Here is a 14,856-nt window from a genome sequence, read left to right as displayed (position 1 = left end):
ATTAGATGTGTTCAATGTTATCTCCAGAACTCATTTTGTGAACAGGCTCTCGGGTGCTGGATCAAGAGTTGGTGAAATAACAGGACTGTCACTGAAGCCATCAAATACATCTCTTAGCCCCTATAAAAACACAGATCCAAACTAGTAGATAAAAACCCATAAAACTCCCAGTGTCATCCTCCACCATACACTCCCTCCATGTCTCCAGGATTTTCACAGACATGAAATAAACTAAGCATTAGAGACACTGTTGAAGGAACATACAAAGAGGCCCAACTATCCACAACTGGGGAGTAGCTCAAATGAAGAACCTTGAAGGCTCTGTGGGATTTGCCAATCTCCCAAATCAAGTTTACAGAAAATCAGAGAAGAGAGGGTTTGAATTCACATACGGTAGTAGGTGAATCTGGACTGGAAAAATCAACATTAATCAACTCATTATTCCTCACAGATTTGTATTTTCCTGAGTATCCAGACTGCTGGTGGAATTATCCAAAGATTAAATCAAAGTAGGTGGTGCTCAGTTGCTGCTCACAATAGTTGATACCCCAGGGCTTGGAGATGCTGTGGACAATAGTCATTGCTGGCAGCCTGTTATTGGTAATATTGATAGAAAATTATCCTTATAGGATTACCTAAATGCAGAATGTCAGTGAACAGACATCAGATGCCTGATAACAGAGGTACAGTATGGTTATACTTCTTTGCTCCTTCAGGACATGGACCATTAGATACTGAGTTTATGAAGTGTTTGCATGAAAAAGTGAATAGCATTCCACTTACTGCCAAAGCAGACACACTCCCAGTGAGGAATGCCAAAGTTTAAAAAACAAATAATGAAAGAAATTCAGGAACATAAAACATATGAATTTCCATAAACAGATGATAAGGAAGAAAATTAGTGGTTAAAAAGATAAAAGGCCACTTAGCTCCTGCTGTGGGAGGCAGTAATACTATTATTGAAGTTAATGGCAAAAGGGTCAGAAGGAGGCAGCATATCCTTGGGGTGTGGCTGAAGTTGGAAATGGTGAGCATTTTGATTTTACAACACTAAGAAATATGTTGATAAGAACATAGATGCAGGACTAGAAAAATGTTACTAATAATGTACAGGATGCGAGTGACAGAAGCAGAAAACTTGCAGCTGGAACTTACAATGGAGTTGATAATAACAAGAATAAAGGGCAGCTTATGAAGATCTCTCTGGCACAAAGGGAAGAAGAAAGGAGGGAGCATGTAGCCAAGATGAAGAAGGTGGAAATGGAGATGGAGCAGGTGTTTGAATGAAAGTGAAGGAAAAGTTAAAAACTGAAGGACTTTGAAGCCAAGGTGTAGTGACGCCATGAGCCAATGAAAAAGAATTTGGAAGCTCAACATAAGGAACTAGAGAGAAAATGATGTCAGTTTGTGAAGGAGAAAGCAAACTGGGAAGCTCAACAATGTATTTTAGAGCAACATGACTCCTCAGGGACCTTGGAAAGGAACAAGAAAGGGAAGATCTTTTAAACTCTCTATTGACCTCCCGTTATGTATTAGTTGCCAATATGCCAGATTGGACATCAGTGTTTGTGGGCTCCATTTGACAAATTTGCACCACTTTTATCCATAATGATGAATTTAACAGAAGACCAAAATTTTTTATTGTTTTTGTTGATAGATATTAAGATGCTTTGAAAATTGGGTAGGGGATTGTGTACTTACAAAGTAACAGCTCTAAGTAACTTTATATATTTTCTTTTCCTTTTGAAATTTTTTTATTCAAAAGATCTCTTCAATTTAATTCAAGAGAACATTTTTACTGTTGTACAATCACGCTCTGGTGGTCTAATTGTTTACAGTATATTCCAAAATAAAGGGACTCCGGAAGGTTTTTATTGAGTATAAATTGCCAAAAAATCATGCAAACTGTGCTTCCCTAGGATAATTATAATACAGTTATATTATGCAGCCTATACAATAATGTAATTTAGTCTAACACAGTTGACCCTAATTTTTGACACTTCCATTGTTTAAAAATACACATGGAAAAAACCCCAATATACTTACAATGCACCAAGAGCTTTTTAATAACAACTGCTTTTTGTTTTGGATTCTTTACATACATATTATTCTCATTTAGTGCCCTCTTTAGCCTGAATCTCATATGATAGAAACCAACAAAGAGATTTTCCTTTAGCTACCTCTTTATATTTTATGGTAAGTAGCCAGTGGAAAATGCATTTATAGATCATTTCTAGGCAAATTGTGAAGCTAATGACCAACCTGTTTCTGCCTATAATGAAGTCTCTTTGTTTTACTACCAATGGACATCGTGGTCTCTTAAAGAGAAAAAAAAGTTGCCATTCTGTATTTAGTGGCATCCATATATTATGTTGCTGTATTTTTGTAGTATTAAAAAGTTTACATAATAAACAATGTGATGTTAAAATAACAACACAAAAAATGAAGACATTAAGCCAGAATACACTTCAAGGTCACATCAGGGACACACAAGATATCCCAATATCTCAGAGTGTGACATGCCATAAGGTAGGATGTGGCGCTGCAAATCAAAGGCCCTTCTGTGGAAAGACCCCGAAAAGAGAATTTATTCTGCCAGAGTGCTTGGAGTAGTCTCTGATCAGAAAAATGCCCAGATGTTCTTCTGTCTGCCTCTGATTTATCAGAAAAGGGTAAAGACAAAGAGACCTAGAATCTGGGAACAAGCTGCTCATTATGATGGGAGTGGGGGACAGAAGAGAATGTTCTTAGAAGACCATGGCCAAGGGCAAGAGGGAACCAGGGTTGGACTCAGAAGAGTTCACAGGAAGAGAGGCTCTGAAGAAAGTAAATGGACATGAACTACCACTTACCAGAAGCTGCAGTTAAGACAGAGACCAGTAGATAAAGGTGATGGGTCTCCCCAGCTGGTTCCCTCAGGGGTGAGGGAAGGAAGATCCTTAATGAAAGGGACAAAGACAGAGCTTGGGGAGCAAGAGAAGAAAGTGGAGTCAGTAAAGAGGGGGATGATTTTACTGGTTTAGGAGCCAGTTGCCTAGAACAGTGAACAGAAAAGACAAGCGCAGGGACTAGGGTGTTAAGTAGCTAGTTAGCCATGATGGGTGAGCAGGGCAGGGACAATGAAGGGAGATTGAAACTGAGGCTGGCCAAGGCCCTGAAAGATGGGCGAGACTCCCCCTCCCTCTCCCTCCCCTTTCTTCCCCAACCCTTCCTGGATAACTTGATGGTGGCATTGACTGGTCTGACCCAGGACCCAGGACCCTGTGGGCTGCTGGTCTCCTAGCCCACTCTTGCCCATCCCAGCCAAAGCCGATGCTGAGGACCTGGTGCCTTCGGGAGGTAGCAGGAAGGGCGTGGATGGTGCTCATTCTGCAGAGGCCAGCCAGAGCTTGCAGGGCCCAAGAAGGCACGTGCCACATGTTAGGGAGTGGAATCATGCAGACCAGAGCCCTCAGTGACTACTCCTGCTGGCTCCTGGAGACCACACCTTGTCCAACAAGGCAAAGGCCTTAACCACTATGGAGGGTGTTAGAAGCCCCTGAGGAAGGCAGATAGATCCATTAGCCAACCTCAGCCTCTTCCTTCTCTACCATAGAGAACCAGAGGAACATACCCTATTTGGCCACCGGGAAATGCCCACTACCTGTTGGGACGATTTAGTGCCCTTTGTAGACGACCTGTGTGTATAATAGGAAAAAGCTGCTCTCAACCTCCCCTGCCCGCCTTGTGCTGAATGCTTCTATTGCAAAATAGTTAAGCACTCAGGGGGAGTCTTTAACCCTGGAAAGGACCAGTGAAGCTTAGCCAGTGAGGGGGTGGGGCAGGGAGGTGGTGGGAGAGGACTAGTGGAAAGGAAGGGTTTCTTAAGGAGAGGATGGCACTGTAGTTTGGTCTGGCATGTCCCCCAAGGTACATGGGTTGAAGGTGTATTCATCAGCCTGTGGGGATCCTGAGAGGAGGGAAATCTTTGGAGGTGGGGCCTAGTGGAGGAAGTTAAGTCATTAAGCACCCAGTGGTCACCGAGGGCCCTGGTCAGCTTGTCTCTGATGCCTAACAAGTGGCCAAGCTTTTGGGTATCCTGAGCCTTCACAGGCCCTGAAAGCCCTGGCCAGCCTTTGTGTAATGAGCACCATCCAGGCCACATGGTGCCTCCCAAAGGTGCCACATCCTCAGAGTCCTCAGCGTTGTCCTCAGCTGGGATGGGCAAGATTGGGCTAGGAGACATGCAGCCCACAGTGTCCTGTGTCCAACCCGTCACTGCCACCATCAAGTTATGTGGGGGAGGGGAGGGGAGTCTTTCCCATCCTTCAGGGCCTTGGCGAGCCTCAGTTTTCAAGGAGGGGGAATCTTTGGAGGTGGGGCCTAGTGGAGGAAGTTAAGCCATGGGTGGTGTGTCTTGGAAGGGAATATTCAGGACACCAGCCCCCTCCTCCTTTGCTTTCCAGGTCACAGTGAGTGAGCATCTTTGCTCCATCACTTACTGTCACCATGATGAACTGTCCTGACACAGGCCCAAGAGCAACCAAAGAGGCCAACCAAGCCTGAAACTTCTGAAACTGTGACCCACGATAAATGGTTCCTCCTTTTATGTTGATTATCACAAGTACTCTGTCACAGTAATGGGAAGCTAACTATGTACAGCCCCAGAGAAAAGGCAGAGTGTGGAATAGTTGGAAACTACAAAAAATTTTGTAAGGCTGGAGTGAAGGATTGACGTTGAGAAATGGCAAATGGGAGAGAAGAAAAGGTTAAATCAGGAACTACCGGTTAGCTCTTAAAAAAAAAAAAAGTTTAATCTTTATCCTAAAAGCAATGGAAAACTATCAAATCTCATCACCAGAGAGTGGCCACCCGTAGCATGAATGTAGCTGGAACACTTATTCTAGGTTTTTTGCAATCAGCTATGGGACTTTGTGTTAGTCAGCTTTTCATTTCTGTGGCTAAATCATCTGACCAGAATGACCAGGAGAAGGAGATTTCCTTTTGGCTCCCAGTTGCAGAGTCTCTGTCCATGGATGGCCAGCTCCAGGGCACTGGACCAGGGATGAGGCAGAGCATCCAACACCATGAAAAGAATCACTTTTAGTGTGTTCATGATTTTTAAATAAAGAAAACAGAAATAACAAGTGTACGTGAGGATATGCAGAGAAATTGGAATCTCATACATTGCTGGTAGCAATGTGACATGGTTCAGCCAATGTGGTTGGTGGTTCTTCAAAAGTTAAATAGAATTATCTTATGAACAACAATTCTATTTCTAAATCTATATATACACAGAACAGTGTAAATAGGTATTCAAGCAAATTCTCATAAAAAGGAATACAATACTGATACATGCCACAATAAGATTCAACCTAGAACACATCACACTAATTGAAGAAGCCAGAAACAAAAGGTAATATATTTTATGATTCAGTCTATATGGAATATGCAGAACAGGGAAATCCATGGACACAAAAAGCAGAATCATGGTTGCTAGCGGCTGGAGGGAGGAAGGGATGAGGATTCACTGCTTAGAGGATACAGATTTTTCTTGGAGGCAATGAAAACCTTTGGGCACACAGTAAAATTTGTGGTTGCACAACACCTTTGCACCATGTATTAGATGGCTCAGGACTGTGAAAATATGAATGTCATTGGGATAAAAATATCTAAAAGGAACAACAAAGTTGGTGATGTTCAACAACTAAAAAATTACTACAGAGGGCATATAGGATCAAATTATTTATTACCACACTATAGCATGTAGAATATAATCACAAATCTTGCAGACTTTAAGGCCCAGTCCAAAGACTAAGAACAAAAATGATTAATAAATAAGCAATGCATCTATCATGGGCAGTTATTGTGAAAGTTCAAAGATGTATATCTTATTATGGAGAATGGGAAAATGTCTTGAAAGATGACATTAATGGAAATTTAAGGGCTAATGGTATGTAAGTGTTTGGGTTGGAGGTAAAGAAATACAATAACACCAGGTAAGGTTTCCTAGTTGCAAGGTGGGTATGTGGTAGATCAAAGCTATTCAACTGTCCAATCTGGTTGACATAAACACTGTATAAATTGGGAACACATATTAAAGAGCAGGTGTCAAAGGACCATGACTCTGTCCCCTTGTGTTCCTAGTATATATTGTAATGATATGCATTGCAATGGTGAATGTCAAAGATAGACACAATGTTTGTTAAAGTTTTTGGGTTTTTTTTTTTAGTTATAGATAGACACAATATCTTTATTTTATTTATTTTAATTTATATGTGGTGATGAGAATCTAAACCAGTGCCTCACACATGCTAGGCAAGTGCTCTACCACTGAGAAACACATTCAGACTAAAACTTGTTTCTCTATAAACTTGGATAATACTAACAGTATATTCCAGCATTTATTACTATTGTGGCATTCAGACTAAGATAGGTGTGTGACAAATTTGAAGTACCAGGAAAGCACAGTATAAGTAGAAGAATTGCATTTAAAATGAGTTAGAAATGTGTTTGGGGCCATCTGGGGAAAGTTTGCAGGCCATCCTATGCAATCTGTACTCCATGCATAATACAACAAGAAATCAGGACAGCCTACTGGCCATAACCCTGGTTCTATGGTACAAATGAGTGGGCAGTATGGGGACAGCTGAGTGTGGTGTATCATGATATCACACTGGCAAGTTGTTCAGAAGACTTAGGACCCTGCCCTCATTTTTCAACTTGGTGTTCAACTGAAGGCCCATCCTTATGAACTGTAGGGAAATTTTGGGGACATGTAAAGAGGGAAATTCTCCATGGAGAGGAAGTACAACCCTTAGGGAGATGAGAACCTGCCACAGAACAGAACAGTGTTGGTTTCATTATGCCTGATGAAGAAAAGGAAGGGGTGGTTAGCACAGAATGTTGGTTTACATGATGAGCCGAATAGCACTATGTTTACGGCTGTGGTTGCCGCAGCCTCAGTGCCTTCGTCATTCACCTCCATGACATTCTTGTGCACAACCTTGGACAGACACAGGTCTGTCTCAGTTGACATGGCAGACAAGTCAGCCTGACCTGGTTGAAAGGCATCGACCATTCCCAAACGCTGAAGCACAGACTTCATTTCATAAACCTCCTGCAGTTTAAATCTTGGAAGGAAAACTTCTACTTCAGTATTCTTCAAAGAGGCTGCCTTGGTCCAGGCTATGAATTTCTCAAAAGTCAGGTTATTTTCCACCTGAAAGACCAGAATCACAGGTTCATATTCAGACTATTGTGGGTATTGACGGACACAGACATTTGCATGAACATTCCTTGTTAACTGTCCACACAGGACCAGCAGTGCCTTCAGCAGCCTAGAAACTTGTGAGAGATCTGACTTGCCCACCACCCCACGTGGTATCCCATATATGATTTCCCTGCAGGAAGACTGTGGCTGTCCCTCCTTATTCATCCACTAGCAAACCATGTTTATTTGTGGAAAGCATCTATGCCTAGTCAATGGTGCTTTTCTAGTGGTATTTGTTGCTTTGAATTTGGCTTAGTTTTCACATGATAAACCATTGCTGGCAAGCCAAAGAGACTGGGCAAAGGAAGGGCTCTCAGCATGAGACTCTCCAGGAGAGGGACATCTGCCTAAGGTGGAATGAGGCACTGTTTGTTGAAATTCATCATCACAGTTAGGGACCTGGACAGAGGGAAAGCCCATGGGAGCTGCTCTGCTCCGAGTGACCATTTAGGTCATCACAGTGCACTGCCACCATTGATAGAACGGTTGACTCTCTTGCAATAGGGATCATATCACAAGGAAGCAAGGAGGACAGGGCTGGGCCATTTGGGCTTTGGGTTGGAGATACTGTGAAAGAAAGGCACAGGGTGTACCCACTTCTTCACACAGAAATTGTGAGTTCAAAGGAGTGCAGCCCCTCCCAACTCACCACACTGAGGTCCATGTCCTCATCTGGGAGCAGGATGATCATGCCCACCATCTTGCCAGCATAAGGCAGCTCCACCGCCTGTGTCTGGGCCTCACTGATGTAGATGAAGTTAAAATTGGCTTCCTGCCACATCATCTCCACTGGCCTTTCCTCGTCCTGAGAGGAATGACCACATGAGCACAGCATTTAAAATGGTATAAAAAGGGCAAGAAAACTCTCAAATCTGCTGGGGTCCAGCACTGCTAGAAATTAATGAATAATTATCTGAAATATGCCTTATAAATAAGGGGAGGAATTTATTGCATACAAGCTTCCTTATTGCATGACATTGCATCTTAAGGGTTTACAGAATTTAGCCAACTATACTAATATCAGTTTTACTTAAAGTTGACTAGGGCCTTTGCAGTCATTTTTATTAATACGAAGCTGCAGATGTTGAATCAATAATGATAAAGTACGATTAACAACAATTCAACTGTGAGATTATTTTTAAAATATTTTTAGTTGTAGTTGGACATAATAACTAGTTGTTTTATATGCTTATTTATATGTGGTCCTCAGGATTGAACCCAGAGGCTTGCACATGCTAAGCAAGTGCTGTACCACAGAGCCACAACTCCAGTACCTGAATGTGAGATTATTTTAATTAAAGAATAATAGATTGAAAATCTGGGGTGTAGCTTCATGGTACACCACTTGCTTAACATGCACAAGCTCTGAGGTTGATCCCTCATTGCACAAAAATGTAAAAACAAAACAAAAATCATGATTCAATATATGTGTTTTCACATTCCCTCTTTGTACTCTGTCTCATGTCATATATATATATATATATATATATATATATATATATATATATATATATATATTGCATACATATGTATGTCACCTCTTTTTGCTTTTTATCTAAGCAACTTGTGTCTATAAGGAGATATTTGTGTCCAGAATAAGGTTAAACCAATACATTATGAGACTTCATCAGAGGCATTTAGAGCGCTAATAGGCTGTAAACCATAATAGATAGCAAGTATTATTTATTCAAATCATTTTTCCACTGAGATTAAAATTCGCTAAAAGAGATGATAAGTTTGAAATTATGATTAACCAATTATGCCTTTATAAAGTTAAATTTTCTATTCAATTTCTTCCTCAGACTAGCATAATTTTTGAAAGTCTCTCCCTACCTGATTTATTTTGAAAGGCATTTCTTTTGTGCATGATTTGTCAAATGGCTCGTTCCATGTTCCTTAGAATTAGATGGCATTGACAAGAACCAGCCTGGTCTGCTCATCAATCGAGCCCATTGGTAGCAACTCTGGAATTTTAGCTTTCAAGAAAAGCACAAACTCTGTCAGTTGCATTTTCTGAACCCGTGGTGAATAAACATGACAACGATGTCTTGGAGATCCAAACATTATGGTTTCAAATGTGCTGAGTTTGAATGATATGTATAAAAGTCAAAAATCCCAGCTGTGAGTGGTATTCATGATGACAGACACTGGAAGAGCCACCAAATTGAAGATGGTGAAAGACTTCTATGTCACTGGAGGAAAGCTGGTTGGGACAAAGCAGAAACTTGACACCAGGTTGGAGAAGAAAACAAGCAGCAAAGGAGAGAGGGGCTGGGTAGGAGCTGACATTACCTGCTGTGGGTAAGAGCAGCTTCAGGTCTAAGGCCCTGTGGTCAGGCCCAGTTCTAACGTTGTACAGATACCTGGCCACATTTTTGGGGCAGATAGAATTGAATAGCTCCAGAGCAGGGACATAGGAGGAGTTTCTGGAAGCTACAGAAGAGATGATATGATTGCATCCTCCTGGCACCTGGAATCCCTGGAACAAATAATAATAATTTGGGTAGGTGAAGGTATGTCCTTCTTTCCCTGTATATCAAGTGGTATGTTTCCAAGGAACTAAGAGCATCCCTGCTAATTTGCTGCCTCTAGAGGGCACAAGAAGAGAAGACTCCAAGAAGAAGTAGTGGAAAGAACTACCTCTATTTTTTACTATCTCATTTGTTAGCAGAAATAGGGACATTCCTAGAGATGTGTAAGTGCCTGATGGTTCAAACATCAAACCATTATTGATCTAGAGGACCAAAGTTAGAAGTTGTCACTCTCTAAAACAGAAATGAATACATTTTAACCTCACAAGCAGGGCATTTTCAATCTCTGGAATGGATCAGCCCTGAGAGAGGCTCTGTAGTTGACTAATCAAGTCTAGGCTTCTCAAGTCTGATGAAGGGCACTTACATGAGAGATAGGAAAGAAGAAGTAGGAGAAGTCATCTTAACATGTAAAAGTGGGAGAAGTGAAGTCCAAACTGACCCCAGGAAGAGGAGGGCCAAGGTCATGACTTGGGAAGATCTGGCCATCGATCTGTTCCCATAGATGACAATCATAGGCCATTGACATATTAAGTATTACATGGGAAATCTGACCTACAAATTTCTATTGACACTTGCATCAGCCACTCTGGCCCTGGGAAAACAGACAGCATTAATTCTGTGGTTTTGAAAACCTGAACATTGATCAGATCTTCTGTGAGCCACTAAGTTTCACAGGCACCAAGAGGCTCAGCCAGGCAACCTTGCTCTGATGGTTCTGCAACACCAGTGACATTAGCAGTGAGAAGGAGAGGCAGAGGAGAGAAGAGAGGAGAACAGAGGTGGGGTGGGAGGAGAGTGAAATAACTTATAATTCTGACCTTCTGTCTCTTTTGAGACCCAAGTATTTATATGCTCCCTGGACTTCTCTGTAGCTTCAGCAAAGGACAGCAGCTCCAACTCCGCATGGTAGAACTAAGACAGGACTCCTTAAATGTCTTTGGAGAGAAATAATTCAAATGGCCAGGTTGCTCAATAAAATGACAGTGAGCTTCAAAGCATTCTGAAGGCTATCTTTAGGTTGTTCTTAAAATTAAAGACATGATCAAATTTTAAGCTAATTAATGGTGAAATATTTCAGTTTGTTAGGAGATATTTCCTGAGCTCAAGAGAAAATAAATGAAATTTTAGATATTGCCAAAATTGAAATAATACAAGTTTTGATTGTAGAATTGGTCTTTATAAAAAATAGTTTACTGTGAGTTTCTCAAGTTCTCTAGAATATTGTTCTTTTATTTAACTATTTATGTATTTAATTTTTTGTTTATTTATTTATTTTTGCTTGGTTTTGCAGTACTAGGGATTGAGCTCAGGGCCTTGAGCATGCTAGGCAAATGCTGTACCACTGAGCTATGTCCCAAGGCAGTTTTCCATTTTGTTTTTGAATCAAGGGTGTCACTAGGTTGCCCAAACTGGCCACTAACTCTCCATCCTCTTTTCACAGCCTCCCAAAAATGTCATACTGCCTGGTCTCTAGGGTCTCTCTTCTGGATTGTATATCACCAAGTATTTTAAATATAACTTTTATTGTTCTGCTGATTCAACTTACTGAGAGGAAATCACAGGTCTTCTCTCCAAAGAGCCTGTTGGCTCTTGTAAGCAAGTACTTTGACCCAGGCTTGTTCACTTAGGTGAGAAGCATCTGGAAGCCCTTATGGATGTCTTCCTCTGTGTTTAAAGACATTGCCTGTGAAGGAAAGCAAGAAAACACTGTCAGTTTTGATCTTGATCTCCACAAGAATTTTCAAGCAGTATTCTTCTCAAATACTGCATGAATTTATCCTTTGAGAGGAAGTTGATTAAAATTGAGAAGTGACACTGGTGGGATAGGTGGAGAGAGGGGCCAGGAAACTGCTGAGTAAGATATGGGTTTTGTATCTGCACAGAGCTCTCTGCATAGTTTATAGATGAGCAATAGAACAAAACGAAAGGGGCAAGAGAGATTCAGAAAAGGGACTATTCTTAAGTCCTATATCCCATGGAAACCATAAATTTGTCAGAAATATAGAAAAACTTCCCTCTAATTATGTACAAAATGATGCGGTTCAAAACACTAATATAACTTGCCTTTATTTATTTACAAAGATGCAGTTCAAAAAACTAAAAGTCCATGAAAAATTTGGACAGTAATGCAATCATCATGATAACATTTAAAAGGAAATAAAAGTATAAAATGAGAAATATGATTAATAAGAATAAATCAGTTCTTAAACAGTATCCTAGAGAGAGATTATATATGATTACTATATGATACTTTATATTTCAATAAAGTTGTCATATTCAACAAGGGAGTTTCATTTGACTCTGAAATACATAAATCACACAGTTTATATTTAATGATGTCAATGTAGGAAACTAAAAATCAATAACACTACAAATAAAATACCAACAACATGGAAATTAACCTACTAACTAATTATTAAAAACAATTTATAAAGAAATAACTTTCCTATGTAACAATCAAATAACTAACATGTTGTCTTTTTTTCTTTAGTTTTACTCAGCACTAGCTGTTGACATGGTATAAATAAGTGACAAAGCAGCACAACTTTGGGATGCGATCTTAAATGACAGTACTCAAAAAAAATCTATAAAACTCATATTTCTAGAATTTGTAATGTGACTTCTGTTTCCCAGCATAATTAAATTTAAGCTACATATATTTTTCTCAGTCTTCCAGTTGTTCAATATACCTTCTTTTTTGCCTAGATATTAGCCAGAAATTAACAAGAAAAGTCCTGTCACCTGGCAAAGCTGTACAACCAAATTACCAAACCTTTTATTTTGTAGCTGGACTGCCGTCTAATGGAATATAGAAGGTATTCATCAAAAAGGTCAATGTGACTTGGTTTGACACGTTAATTTGACAGAAAAAAATATAAACATCTTATATCCCACACAAACTGAAGTTTCCTGAATAATTTAAAACCAGAAAGAAAAACCTTTTAGTAAATTAATTTTGACCATGAAAGAAATTAGCAGAATGACAATTCTACAAGAAACCAATTAGAATCATTTTCAAAAGTGGTAGTACAGGTTTGTGTAGCTTCAGTCTTTTCAACCTTAGAGGCAGATCTGAAACAACAGTAGTAACAGGCAGGAGCAACAGGCATAATGTAATGGCAATCTTTTGAGAATATTTGTGTATTAACACAATCATATTTTTGTTAGTCTATTCACTCCACAGTTATTTTCTTATGAATAAACATGAGTCATAGTAGACACATAGATCATATCAGTTAAGTCTTTTGTCACAACAAGCATTAGACCTTTTTGGAGCTGTTTCTTCTGTGAAACATGATTTTGAGTAGCAAGTTGTTTTTCCTCTGTGGCTCATCCCCAGGCCTGAGATTTGCAGTAATGTAGGAGCAGTTTAACATCACTGCCCAAATATCCCTCATCTGGGGGAGGAGCAAAGGACTGATTCCCATAGGTGAACAACTGTTCCAAGGCCACAAGTTTAAGGAACTTCTTGATGAAGTCAATGAGTCCTTGCATGATTCAGGTTCTCTCTACAATGCACATTTTGTTTTCATTATAGGGGTACCACACAGCCTTTAGAAGTATGTCCATTTTTATCTTGGTGTCACTGGAAGGACCTCTCCCTGGCAAGACTGCAGCAGAAGAAGGGGACTCTGGATTGGCTATATTTGGGGAGACATCCGTAAGTCCTTCATGCCAGCAGCAGCAGTTGAAGAGAGTTTCCACACTGACCTTGATGATTTTTAATAAAGTAAACACTAAAAATGTTTGTCCTCTTCTAAAGAATGATTCTAATATTTAATATAATATTTAAATATATGACTTATAATTTAGAAAATAATATGAATGTTCTATTACCAAACCAAGTAATTTCATCAAAAAATAGTTAAGCAGCATTAATTATTTTAATGTTCCAATGGAAATAATGATATAACAAAACTCCCAACACACAATGTTAGAAAAGGGAGAAAAAAAATCCTGAGGAATTTAGGGAAAAACACAAAATGCTCATGAGTCCAAGAATTGATCTTTTCCAAGAAAGCACACATATCTACCCAACATAGACTGACATCAGCAATTGTAAGAAAAATTTATCAATACTCACAAGAAAAGTTATAAATGAAAAAGACATTACACAGTAACCCCTGCAAGCAACCACCACAACATTTCACTGGAGGAAACACCTCACCTCTCTCCTTCCCTTCATTCTGTACCCTCTCCCTGAAATGGTCCAGGCTCACCCCTCCTTCCTCAAGAGTTCTGGAAAAACTCAAGGAGGGGATAAAAGACAACCTTGCAGACCAGTCTCTCCTCCTGAGTGACAGGTGAGCTTACCTGAGCCATCTGGTCTTTGGTGTTGCCCTTTGCCCCCAGGAGGACCATTGCCAAGGCAGAGGAGATGCCCAGGGGAGAAAAAAACACATTTTGTGAAGGTCTGTCTTGACACAGCATCTTCAAAACCTGGATGGCAAAGGTGCCATTTGCTTTTGAAAGAGAATCCATGATGCAGGGTCTGGGGGCAAAGAAGACAGAGAAACACAATGAAATGGGGCTGAGGACACTCTGTGTGGTCTCTGCTTCGCTTTCATTTTTCTTGTGAATTCAGAAAATTTCAGAGTACCAGTGAAAGCCATGGGAGTAGATTAGACCTGTGAGGAAGGGGCTGTTGTCTGTAGAACATCAAACTGTCAAGGAAAAGAAGAGCAGAAAAGCATGCATAGGAGAACAGAAGTTGACAGGCTGAAGAAAGAAGAGTGAGTAGTCAAAGCACAAGCAAGGAGGTGCTGCTTGAGCCAGAGACAGTGGATTTAAACACCATGGGTCAGCTGTATGCAGTGACACCCTCCCTCACCAGGGGAGGGCCTTAGATCCTGGGAAACCTCCTTGACAACTTCCCATTTCTCAAAGATCCCCTCAAATCCATGCCCAAGCAAGCCTTAAGTACCCTCCCAAATCATTATACCCTACTCCACTTCTCTAACCCCTGTGATCCTGTGCCTAGTACAAACCACATATCTCCACTGAAGAGCCTCTGACCTCCATGACCATGAGATCCCAAGTACAATCAGCACTTATTCACTAAAATGCAAA

At 40.3% G+C, this 14,856-nt stretch overlaps 2 pseudogenes; one reads left to right on the top strand and one right to left on the bottom strand.

Moving 5' to 3' along the window:
* Nucleotides 1-302: 302 nt before the first annotated feature.
* Nucleotides 303-1,506, top strand: LOC114082396 (septin-7 pseudogene; annotated as a pseudogene).
* A 4,339-nt stretch (nt 1,507-5,845) lies between these two features.
* On the bottom strand, nt 5,846-14,321 carry LOC114107400 (serpin B9-like; annotated as a pseudogene).
* Between the last annotated feature and the right edge of the window lie 535 nt (nt 14,322-14,856).

Source organism: Marmota flaviventris, chromosome 6, assembly GCF_047511675.1.
Source record: "Marmota flaviventris isolate mMarFla1 chromosome 6, mMarFla1.hap1, whole genome shotgun sequence".
In the NCBI taxonomy this organism is placed as follows: domain Eukaryota; kingdom Metazoa; phylum Chordata; class Mammalia; order Rodentia; family Sciuridae; genus Marmota; species Marmota flaviventris.
The sequence above is the reverse complement of the archived record's forward strand: the minus strand, read 5'-3'. Positions and strand labels throughout refer to the sequence as shown.